Here is a 12,393-nt window from a genome sequence, read left to right as displayed (position 1 = left end):
GCTAACCATGAGAGGTGGTTTAAGCTGAAGAACTTGGGAGTAAGTGTCCACAATGGCAGTGCTCATGCCAGTGCAACTGACTAAATAAACCAGACCAACTTGAGCAATGATAAATAATTTTTATTTCCCTGCCATGACATGAGTCAGAAGGCCAGACACCTCAACGGTGTATACAGCTATGGCGCATTCTCTCGCATCTCTCTGGGGATACTTGCATCCTCTCTTCCCTTTTCATCTCTGAAATTCCAGTATACCAGTGCATGTAGCATGGGGAATAAAAACAAAGAACTAGAGATCTGTGTGTAGCTGCAGAGCCATGACCTCACTGTGCAGAGACATGGTAGGACAGCTCAAATGACTGAAATGGTGTCATGGATGGTTATGTCATTTTTAGGAAAGACATGCCAGCAAGAAAGTATGGGAACTGTTAAGTCACGGCCTGAACCACTAACTGAGCACCTGGGGAAAAGACCTGGTCAGCCCTGACAGCACAGGTGAAGGCAATTCACCTGTGTGACCGGAAGGCTCCAGCAGGGTTCAGCCAGGTCCACTCCTCTTACACCTCATTTAAGGTCTGACTGCCACCAGAGAAGGATCTCTTTCTGAAGATGCCTCCTTGGTGAAGCTTTCCCCTGTGAACCTAGAATCTTCTGATATGGGTGAGCAATCTTCCCTTTCTTCATAGCACTTTTCTATTGTGCGGCTCCTTCTGTCATCATCATGTGTTGTATTGCCTTTCCCATCATATTGATCTGTCCAGTTACTGTAATGAGGCACTGCGGTTCTTCCTTATGTGAATGAATGACTACGATGTATCAAACTCCAACTAGGGATGAAAGATGAACAAATAGAGAGCTTATGAATGAGAATTAATGGGCAGGTTAGTCGGCGTGATACCACCGTGGGTATTTACTGCAGACCATCTGATCAGGAGAAAGAAGCTGCTATGACCTTCTACACACAGTTGAAAGCAGCTCACAGGCACTAGTCCTCATGGTGGGATTCAGTCACCCTGATATTTGTTAGAAGAGCAACCCTGCCAGGTACATGCAGTCCCGGAGGTTCTTGTAGTGTATGGAAGATAACTTACTGATGCAGGTGGTAGGGTTGCTAATGAGGAGGAGCGTGCTGCTGGATCTTGTTTATAGTAACAAGGAAGGGCAGATTGGGGATGTGAAGGTTGAGAGCAGCCTGGGATGCAGTGATCTTGAGAGAGTAGAGTTGAAGGTTTTACGTGGAAGAAGCAAGGCAACAAATAAGATTGCAACCCTGGATTTCAGGAGAGACAGCCCTCACCTTTTCAAGGACCTACCTCGAGGTATCTCGCATGGGTTAGAGCACTGGAAGATAAGGAGGCTCAAGAGAGTTGGTCGACATTTAAGTACTGCTTCTTCCGAACACAAGACTGGTGAATCCCTGAGAGTTAAGAAATGAGGCAAAAGTGGTATAAGACCTGCATATGTGAGCAAGGAGGTCATGGAAAAACTTAAAGGAAAGAAGAAAGAGTATGAAATATGGAAAAAGGGCATGATTACTTGGGATGGATATGAGAATGCTGTCAGGGCCTGCAGGGATATAATTGGGAAGACTAGGAAAAATGTGGGTCTGCTGCTTAATGAATGTGACGGGATGGTAATGGGCTGCTGAGAAGGCAGAGATGCTGAATATCTTTTCTAAATCAGAAATCCCAGACTCTGGAGGTATGAGAAAGGAAGACTTTTCTCTCATCAAGGAAGAAACCATCTAGGCAAAGTCAATGCACACAGATACATGGGCCCTAATAGGATGCAGCCATGAGTGCTGGGGGAGCTGGCACAAGTGATTGTCAAACTGTTCTCTATCATCTTTGAAAAGTCTTAGAGAACGAGTGAGGTGCCTGAGAACTGAAGGACAGCCAATGTCGCACCAGCCTTTAAAAAGGGCAGGAAGGAGGATCTGTGCTAGAAACATCTGAGAGATAATTATTCCTTTTTTATGTGAAAACTATAATTTTAATATTTTATTGTTAAAATACCAATCAAGCATTTAAATGAACATGAAAGCAATTCTGGTTATGGAAATAGATGGCAATTGCAATGTATCTTTATGAATATAATACAGTTTTCTGCTAGAAGTATATTTGAAGTGCATGGTAAACAATTATTAACTTTGCAGAATTATGTATGTATATATGTACATACGTATGTATATAACTCATAATGAATGAATGAATGAATCACTGAATGAACTCTTCAGTGTTTTGCAATAACAGTTTTTACTTTGCCTACTCTAACACTGGACTTTAATTTATAAGCCCTTTACTGCTAGTGAAGTCCTTTCTGTATTTGTCTGACCTAATGAGTTGGAAGAACAGAGCTTTAGGCCTGAATAAAGAAATCATTTTTTCCATGTTTAGTGTAACACACTGTGAAGTCTAACAGAAGTTGGTAGACTATGTGTACTTGGAAGATAACACTTTCAGTTTGTATTGAACTGTTTGGGATTTTGGTTTTCTGTAGGTCTATCACATAGGATGTAAGAATGGTTACCTGTATTTTAATACACTCCCTTAATTTTTCTGATTTAGGAATTTCATGCAGCAAGCTGAGACGCAATTTGCAAAAAGCACATATTTATATAACAGGGATCTGTTGTCTTCACCATCTAAAATAAACTTTGTAAAGAAAGAAGTAATGTTACCCATCTTTCTTGCGCAGAATGCAATTCCTGAATAGGTGGTTATAAGTTCTTTGTTCTTGATTTGAATGTATATACACGCTGTCTAATAAGCTTTGGTGTATATATTTGGAAATGAAGGAATTTAATTATTTAGCGGCTGCTGAATATCATAATTTTCACTTTACATGTTGGTGATAATTAATTCTTTTTGTAATTTTCTGATGTATTATTTCTGTTTCTGCCTAATCAGCAAGGATACTGTGAAATATAATTGCACTTGAAGGAAAATTACTGACTTATGAGATAAGTTTGATGATTAAATTACATAGAATAAAGCAATAACATTCACATAGAATGAGTGTGTCATCCTGTTTGGCTTTGTTGTGTTTTGATAACATTTTAAAAAAAGTCTTTTTAGGAACAACTTGATGTATTTCAAGTCAAACTGTAAGAACAGTTGTCAAACTCCTTGCTTTCTTGGGACTTCGCTTGTAAGATAAGTTTAGTCTAATGTCTGAAACCTCTACCCTATCATCTATGCAGCTTAACTCAAATAACAAATTAGTAATAGCTCTCCAAAGTGTGTAACTATTTTGCGTTTTATTTTGTATTTGGTATAATAGGAAATTATTTCATTTATGTGCACCCAAATGGAGCAAGGTAGTGACCTCAGATTAGATGAACATTCCTCATTCCCAGAACTACCTGTGCTCTGTTTTTCAGTAACATACCCATTAAACAGGTATTAAAGTGATATATGCAAAAGTCCTCTGTTTGTGGTTGAGGGTTATGGGCACTTCTCAGAGGCCATACTGACATTCTTGCTTTACAGTTTCCATTTCAAGTCCGTAGACTGTAGTCAAGGTAAAGATTTTTAATACAGACTCATCTTTTTCTGTTATATTCATTATACTTGAAATGCTGGCATGTGATTATTATTGCAGTTAAGAATGAGTTAGTGAACTTGCAGTTTCCTTTTTCAAGTCCAATGTATTATAGAGAGTGAATTAAAGAGATGAGCACAGTTGATTTAAAGCACTAATAGGAAACCATCAGTCCTTGAGGCTGGAGATATTTCGAAGGAGAAGCTTGACAGAGACTATATTAGGGATAATTGTCTCCTCATTATCATGAAATTCAGTAAGAAAGTTTCTCTTCTGACAGTTTTCCATTGTCACGAAACAAATTAGACAGCAATTTCATATTAACTTGGAGTAAAAGGCAGGGTGGAAAGCTATGTGACAACCTCTGGAACTTCCTTCACCATATGTGTGATAAATGGATCTAATCCTCAGACCTATCAAGGAGGTCATGTTGTAATATTAAATTAACGAAGGGAAAAAAGAAGCATATAAGTCACCAATTACCTAGTTAAATTAAAAAGTACTCGCTGATATGCAGGAAAAAGAGAAAAAACAGGGAAATTTTCACTTGTTACACTGACTTTAATAAATGGTCAGTTAAACTCTAGAATGATAAAACCAGTAAAGTGGAACTTATATGAGGCCTTGCTCAGTGATGTGTATTTCATTTTAACTAAGTTCAAATATGAGCTACTTTGTGACTGATAACCCTGTCAGTTTGCGATTAGGGACAGATATATCATTGCATACTTCTAACAAGATATCTAGTGCAGTCAGACAAAATAAACAATATAGATTAGAGCTGACCAAGATGCTTCTGAAGAAAAAAAGACAAAAGATCCAACAACTTCCACACCTGTCAGCATTTTCATTATTTGCTTTTCTGGCAAATCTTCAAGTGCAAGAGTAACAAATTTACTGTTAGCATTCAGTTGAGTCTCTAAGAATTGACTTACTCCTTGAATTGCATACAGATGAATTAATATGGTAGCATGGGTGAGTTTGAATTTCTTCTGCTTCACTCATATCTAGGTAAATCTAGATATCAGGGTCATCACTGTGAAATATCATTCAAGGAACATAAGATACTAGCACTGAAAGTTGATAGAACACGTCAATGTTGAAATATCTTTTAATAATAACACACATTTCAGTCATGGAAGAAGCAAGCTCTGCTCAGGTTCTAATGTAGATACAGGATTAGATTGGACTGATCCCTTTCTGGCTTAGTGGCTTCACACAGTGTGTGTTTCAGTTCCAGGAACCAGACATGCGTTCCTCTCTTCAAACTAATATGAATAACTGACTAGGCAACCCAAGAGCTTATCTATCAGTGAAATGTTATGTATCTAATGAATACAAAAACATGCAGCATCTGCATAATCTGCAAAGTCATACCTTTTAATTCTGTGTGTATAATTATGAGTTTTGTTTTTACAGTGAGTTAAAAGTCCTGTGTAGTTTGCAATATGTACGAGCATGTGATTTGTCCAGAAGCTTGCATCTGGCCTGAAAGACAGTCTGTGAAGGAATGATAGAGAAATGTGATATAAGGGATGTGTTCCGTACATATTGTGAATTTGAGAATAATTGAAGTTGTCTTCAGAGCAAGCAAGTAGTCATCCCATTATAGTGAAAGGTATGTAACAGTTCTGAGTATGGAAGTCTAGTAAGAGGAAACAGTCAGATAGAAGGGTCATTAACTTCAGTCCTGAGAAATGTTGGATCAGTTGCCTGCTTCACAACTCTCAGCAGAATGTAAAGGAAAAAGTTTTTCCCATCCAAACCTTCATCACAAAGAATATCTGTGAAGAAAAACATACAACCCATGCCAGCTGAGAATAAAAAAGCAAATAACTGTTTTGAGTTCACCATACATGCAGATAGATCTTTTTAAATGATGACTGGCTAGGTCAAACTCCTGCTTTGTTTTAGTTATTACAAGAGTAATTTTTAGTAATGTTAAAGAAGGAAATGTTGAAATTAGGAATGTAGTGAATGACCCAACACTTAGCCATTTCTACCTGAAGCAGAAGCTGACCAAGTCCTTTCAGAATGAATGCTTAGCATTACAGCGTGGCAGCAAACCCTACAAAACTACACCTCAAACCAATAAACACAATTCTTTTCCCAGGGAAAGAATTGGAAAAATGGGTAGTGTGTTAGAGGGAGCATTCATGTGTCTTAGAAGTGCTGTGCTGACAGTAATACTATGAGACCTGCTTGAAAGTACCACAAAATCAAGACCAGGAGGACCTGCATCTTTGCGAATTCTGATGGTGTTTCACTACAGTTATAGGAAAGCAGTTCTGAGAATAAGAATAATAGAATCATAGAATGGCCTGGGTTGAAAAGGACCACAATGATCACCTAGTTTCAACCCTCCTGCTATGTGGAGGGTTGCTGACCACTACTCCAAAGACGGAGGTTAAGTTAAACTGGAATCCCTCCATCTACCACTGATCATATGCTTTGTAGAACAAAAAAAAGCCCATGTGTTTTCATCATCTTTATTGCAAGAATGCAGAATAGAATTTTGTGTTCAACTCTACTGCTTGCTAATTTGGCCAGATGCTGACTGAACTTTCATTTTATTTGACTGAACTTCTAGAGAAGATTTCAGGGCAGTGTTATTGCTTTTAACAGTTATATGCTTAAGCTTATGGTGTGTGCCATTTGCTTTCCAGACATCTGTATGATTTGAGGAAAAAGGAATTCTCTGACAGTGTGGTATTCATAATTTAAGTAAATCTACCCTCAGAAGTAATGGCCTTTTGGGCCATTAGATGTTAACTGCTGTTAGCAGTGGCTGCTAGCTTTCATTTGCATTTTAGGGAATTTGTGGGAATTCAATCAGTACTGAAAGCTAAGAACTCAGCAAGCTTAAAAAGAGCATACGTTTTTTAATTAGGCTGCTTTTCACATATTTAATTTTATTATGTACAGTGAAATGAATGAGATTGTTAAATAGACTGCCAAGATAGATGCTATGTAGTTAACTGTGTTATGGAGAAATAATATCAAATTATATCTGTCTTGTAATTTTTAAATAATTTTGCCCTGCAAAGTTTACTACCATATAAAATGAGTAGGTTAGTCGTTGTTAGGAAGCTTGCATAAGGCTTCCTAAGTACATGGTGGCTGGAAGAATTTATCATAAAAAACAATAAAGCTCAGAAGTTCATGGTTATAATTCAGTTTATGTGGGGGAGGAATCATGAGACATTTTTATTATTTCCAAATGTAAATTAATAGACATAATCTCCTAAATCATGCTTTTCAATTTCAAAGGCAAAATCAATACAGTTTAAAATACCTGAAATACATTTTATCTATTGCTTAGAAGCTCAGCTTTTCACTCTTTCCTGTTAAATACCTTGGCAGTAACTCATGCTGTGTAGATAGACAGTGATTTACACTAAATGATAATAATGCAAATCTGTAGACCAGGAAAATGAAATTATTTATTAAAAAAAAAAAAAAAGGAACTTATTAGGCTCATTTTCTATGGAAACAAAGGGTATGTGAGTTTACTTTCTCCATGTTTGTCCCTCTGTTTCCTTACCCTGTGGCTAGTTGTGAGCAACTTAGCATGGCTCAAAGTCGCTGAATTCCTACTAATTTTGGTGGTGAGAGAGAAAACCTCTCTGAGATACTGTAATACTAAGTGAAAGAAAGCAGTAGTGTCTTAAACTCAGAAAGAAACGGTCTGAATATTCTCACATGGGGTAAAGCTTCAGTTGGCTTTTACAATTTTGTTATTACATGCCAGCAAAGCCAATCCTCCAGCAAAAAAAGAAGTATGACCTCAATGGACAAATTGTTTTGTGGCATCTTCAGTCTGAACTTGTCTAGGCCCTTGTTGAGACTTCTGACTATACCCTTCTTGTATTACAAGTGTCTGTTTCATGGGCTAAATGGGCCTATTTGCAAGTCAGGGGTTCAGCTGTAGTTTTTTTTTTCAGCTCTGAATGCCTTGTTCCCTGGCAAAGAATGGTACAACACTAAGCAGTGCACTGCATTTTGTGCTTTTCTAATTATTAAAATATTTAATGCCAAGATCCAAGTATTTCTAGTTCTAATTTAGGGCTTGCTATGTTGAATTGGCTTTTTTTGACTGTAATGAGCATTACTTACAAGAAGAAATTGCCACAGTTGACAACAGAGTCTCTTAGCTTTCAATTTAAGCCTAGGTTTATGAAGATCTTTACTCAGAACATTTCAGTTGTTTTCAATGAAAATTATAAAATTTTAACTGTCTTTGAAAGTATATTCCCATTTTTAATTAGTTCAAGAATATGGTCTCACTTCCTTTCCTTAAGATTTATGCTTATGTTGCACTTACATTATCTGAGATTGTTTAAATACTGAAAAAGTTCTTTCTACCAGCAGGAACCTGAGCAGTAATCTTGCATACCATTGAGTGAAACTAAATGTTGTTATCTTTTGTAAGGTAAAGAGTAGAGCTCATTTCTGCTGTTCTACTTAAAAAGTGAAAGGCATCAGCACCGTAACTGTAATTATTATTTGTATTTACATTGTGGTAGTACATGGAGGCCTTTGTATCTTTGTGCTATTATGCTGTGTGAAAAGTACAGCAAAAACTATTCCTATTCAAGAGAGCTAATAACTTGAGAAATTGTGAAATACTGGGATGTTGTTATGCACACTTGTCTCTTAACTAATAGTTTCTAGATTTAAACATTGAACTCATTTCTTTTGCCATTGATGAGTTATCATCCATTGTCATTTCTGCAGGATATAGAACATTGGCATGATACATTTGTTCTTATGAAGATAAATAATGAGATTATTGAAAGCTTTTTTGTAATCAATAATTTTGTATTTCCCCAAAACTTGACAGATAATATTTCTTCTTACATGTGCAGTCTGAGAAAAAATTATATAAGAATTATAGACAGTTCCTCATTGGTGGTGGGAAAGAATACAAAAAGGAGATGAGAGCTCAACCCACAGTATTTTGGCAGTCTGCCCCATCCTTGGAGGCACTCATGGCCAGGTTGGATGGGGCCTGGGCAGCCTATTAGGGTGGGTGGCAGCCTTGCTCATGTTAGGGGGTTGGAACTGACTGGGCTTTGAGGTCCCTTCCAACCCAAGGTATTCTATGGTTTTATGGCATTCCTTTCTGGCTTCTAGCTTGTCCTGCAATTTGCTCAGTGCCTTATGTTGTGTAGCTGTGTTATTCTGGTAGCTAGTGTCTCAGCTTCCAGCTCTTTTTGCAGGTTTGTTTTCTACGCAGTGTAGGCAAAGAGAGAAAAAGGCCAGGATATAAACCAGAGAGATCTGTGAAGCTTCTGCAGGAGAGCGTAACGTATGTGAGATCTGTAATGTCTTAGTGACTTCCCTTGCACACTCTGGGAATGGGCAAGGAAGAAGTCAATCTTGACATTGAGAAAATATCTGTTTTCCACAGATTAAGGGGAGTTGGGATTTACTGTAACCATTGAATAAGTGATAGACCTCCCCTTCTGTGGCAGTTTCACATCACCCTACTGCTTTCACTGCCCTGGTGGTGGGTCCCTGTTGGCGCAGCTGAAGTTGGCTCTTATCTAACCTTGAGCCCTGTTGGACTCTGGTCACAGAAGCCACTCCTGCAGCTCCCTGCTGGCCAATACCTCGCCGCATAAGCCCAATAAAGACTCTGACTGTAAATAAAGAGACTTCAGCACAGTAAGGGACTTTTTGATCGCTGGAATTTGATTAGCTGGTAGAGGTGGTGTTATATTTAGGCACTTAGCTGTAGCATGCAGTTGAATAGTGAAGGCCGTTATCAACCTCTTGCACACAGTTATTTTGAATTCATGTTGTATCTCAAACTGCTATAACCACAGCTTCTTATATTTCTTTGAGGTTTTTTTTTTTCTTTTACATCTCAAATGTTTAAAATTATGCACTGGGAAGTGTTCGTAATATGTAAAAAGAAACAACTGATTTCCTGCATGTCTATATATAGAATATTTATATTGACTAGTGATGGTCTCCCTCCTTCTGTGTATGAAATAACATTTCTCAGTCCTAAGGGTGTAAATCAAGATAGAATCAGCTTAAAAAAAGGGCTTTTCTTCCTCAAATGCATAAAATATGCTTTGCAATTTAAAAAGTTTTGTAATTTATAAATTATTGCTGCCTGGGGTTAGTAAAAATTTATATCTTTTGAAATAATTCTGCTAGTTATTCATAGCAGTACTCAACACAAAAGCATATATAGTATGGTACTATTGTAATTCATAGAACACACCAGAGATTACCTAAAAGGGCAAAGTAACAGGTTTTTTACCTGATGCAAATCAATTTATCTCTTTTGATTAACCCCTGCTGAAGCTCAAGCCCAGGGTTTTAGGTAAGATTCTGGAATACATTTGGAGTACAGTGTGTAAACTGATGTATAATGGAAGCTTTGGGTGTATTATGGGTCTCTGTATCTATAAGGAACCAGTTACTGATCTGCCCTGCCTTACTGCTGTATTATTTCTTGCTACTAGGTTCTGCAGACACACTCCTATTTTATCAGAAAGGAACATTCAGGAAGTAAAGTGAGGGCACCATGGAAGATTTGAAATTTCTTACTTTCTAGTAACTTAGCTACATTAGGAAATGTGCGCTGTCAGCAGCCATTGGATCAGGTTCATACAGTGCAGGTGGGTTGGTGTGCAGGGTGAGGGGGGCAGGGTTAATATCGTTCTGTAGCCACAGTGTGGGATGCACTGAAGTCAAACTAATATTCCACATTTTCTATGAAAACATTTTTACTGAAAACTTTGTAAAAAAAAATATTAGTTAAGTTTTAATAAAACCCAAGGATGCTTTATTTTCATAGAGTCATAGAATGGCCTGGGTTGGAAGGGAACTCAAGGATCTACAAGCTCCAAGCCCCCTTTTTGACATGCAGGGCCACCAACCTGCATATCTAATACTAGACCACGCTGCCCAGGGCCCCATCCAACCTGGCTTTGAACACCTCCAGGAACAGGGCATCCACAGCCTCTCTGGGCAGCCTGTTCCAGCACCTCACCACTCTCTCAGTAAAGAACTTCTCCCTGACATCTAAGCTAAATCTTCCTTCCTCCAACTTAAAATCATTTCTCCGTGTCCCGCTATTATCTACCCTTATAAAAAGTTGACACCTTTCCTGTTTGTAGGCTCCCTTTAGGTACTGGATACTTTATTTCAGTATTACTCATATTAGTCTTTAGAGGTGCTATTCACCTATCTGAACCTATTACTCTAATTTTCTAGATATGCATTCAAGCCTTACCTAGGAGAACTGCTTGATGTGTGCCTCAAAGGTATTCAAACACAGCAAAAATATAATAGATGCAGAATATTTTCAAATCTTTCCAGACTTTTGAAATTTTCAGGACTGAACTTTTAATAAGATCTCCACGGTTGTTGATCAGATTTTTTTCCTGTCAGGACTTCCTACAAGTCATGCTTCTTAAATCTCAAATTAAACAAATAGGGAGAGAAGAATCACAGCTGTCACAAATGTATGGAAGAATGTTCAGCAGATGACAAGAATCAACTACTCCCATTAGCAAATGAGGGTTCAAGAAGAAACGTTTCAAAACTATACAGGAAATGCATAGTCTAAATAGCATGTAAAGCATTGATAAAAATTAACTGTAACAAGCAATTTAATGAGGAGGGAGAAGATGGGCAAGCTTAGGAATCTTTTTGTAATAGTAAGTTTAATTGCCATTGACAATGTGGAGAAAATGAATGTGTTCATGATCTTCTAAAGGTTTCCTCTAATCCAAATTATTCTAGATCGTCTCTTGTGGATATAGAAAATTTGTATGAACTTTTCCCTTCTGAGAGCAAAATAAAGCGAGTGATAAGTAATTCTTTCATTTCTCAAGAATCTTTCAAGGGCAGCAGAGGCACGAGCCAGAGGTTGTGTGCATTTTTCACCAGGATTTAACCTGGACGAGCTGAACAAGTCTCTAAAGAACAGCAGCCTGCCTGCTACTCCTCAAAACTAAGGTAAATAACGTATAGTCAAAGTTCCGTGTGAACTTTTCTGTGCTCTGTGTCTATGTGTTATAACTAAAATATTCCATGTACTGTAATACATCCAGAGCTGCATTTTGTGTGACTTCTGACAGTGTCCCATATTTTCTCCCACAGAATGTGCTGCCTTTCACCACAGACTTCTGTTTCACATGCAATTCCCGTTTATCTGGGGAACTAATTAATGATGCTTAAAAATAACTGCATTGCTGTTCCCATAAATCCTCAATATTATATACCTTAGAAAGTATCCTGCCTGTTAAAAAGCAGAAGGTGATTAAAAACACCAGGACAGAACATATCTTTATGCAAATCCATTTAATGAGAAAGCACTAGTCCTTGTTGGAGCAGAACCTTAGATTATACACTGCAAGAACAGATCAGGCCAGTCTGCAGCGTTTTCGTGCATAGACATACAGTTGGAAGAATATCAAGGAAAATATTCTGGGACAACATCTGTCTGAATGAGAACTTCAAACTGCATTTTTCTTGCAGATTATGTGCAGAATTCTACTGTGTGCCACTACATAGATATAGTCATGACTCACTGCCATTTATTACACTGCAGTTTGTGGATGCATAGCCTCCTACCTCTCTTTTTGCTGAGCAAGAAAATGAGTAAACAACTAGTTGAAGGAACGTCAGCAGAAGTTTTCTGATGATTCTCTTCCACACTTCTGGAAAAGCCCAGTTTCACAGTTTTGAAGCTAGTCTTTAATGAGAGCTGAACACAAAGGGTGAAGTCACCTGGTTCTGTTTTTGTAGGGAGCCTGGTAGCACAGCTCTAAATTGCAAATGATTGCATGTGTACCTGTATCTTCATCAGTGATAGGAATGTATA

At 37.9% G+C, this 12,393-nt stretch overlaps 1 long non-coding RNA gene across 1 annotated transcript; it reads left to right on the top strand.

Moving 5' to 3' along the window:
* Window positions 1-10,776: 10,776 nt before the first annotated feature.
* Window positions 10,777-12,012, top strand: LOC128086514 (uncharacterized). The gene is made up of 3 exons (XR_008209395.1): window positions 10,777-10,828; window positions 11,402-11,525; window positions 11,670-12,012. It is a non-coding gene; the product is annotated as an uncharacterized LOC128086514 (long non-coding RNA).
* The last annotated feature ends 381 nt before the right edge of the window (window positions 12,013-12,393 follow it).

The sequence above is a fragment of the Tympanuchus pallidicinctus genome, unplaced genomic scaffold (genome assembly GCF_026119805.1).
Source record: "Tympanuchus pallidicinctus isolate F22 unplaced genomic scaffold, pur_lepc_1.0 scaffold1, whole genome shotgun sequence".
NCBI classification, from domain to species: domain Eukaryota; kingdom Metazoa; phylum Chordata; class Aves; order Galliformes; family Phasianidae; genus Tympanuchus; species Tympanuchus pallidicinctus.
The sequence above is the reverse complement of the archived record's forward strand: the minus strand, read 5'-3'. Positions and strand labels throughout refer to the sequence as shown.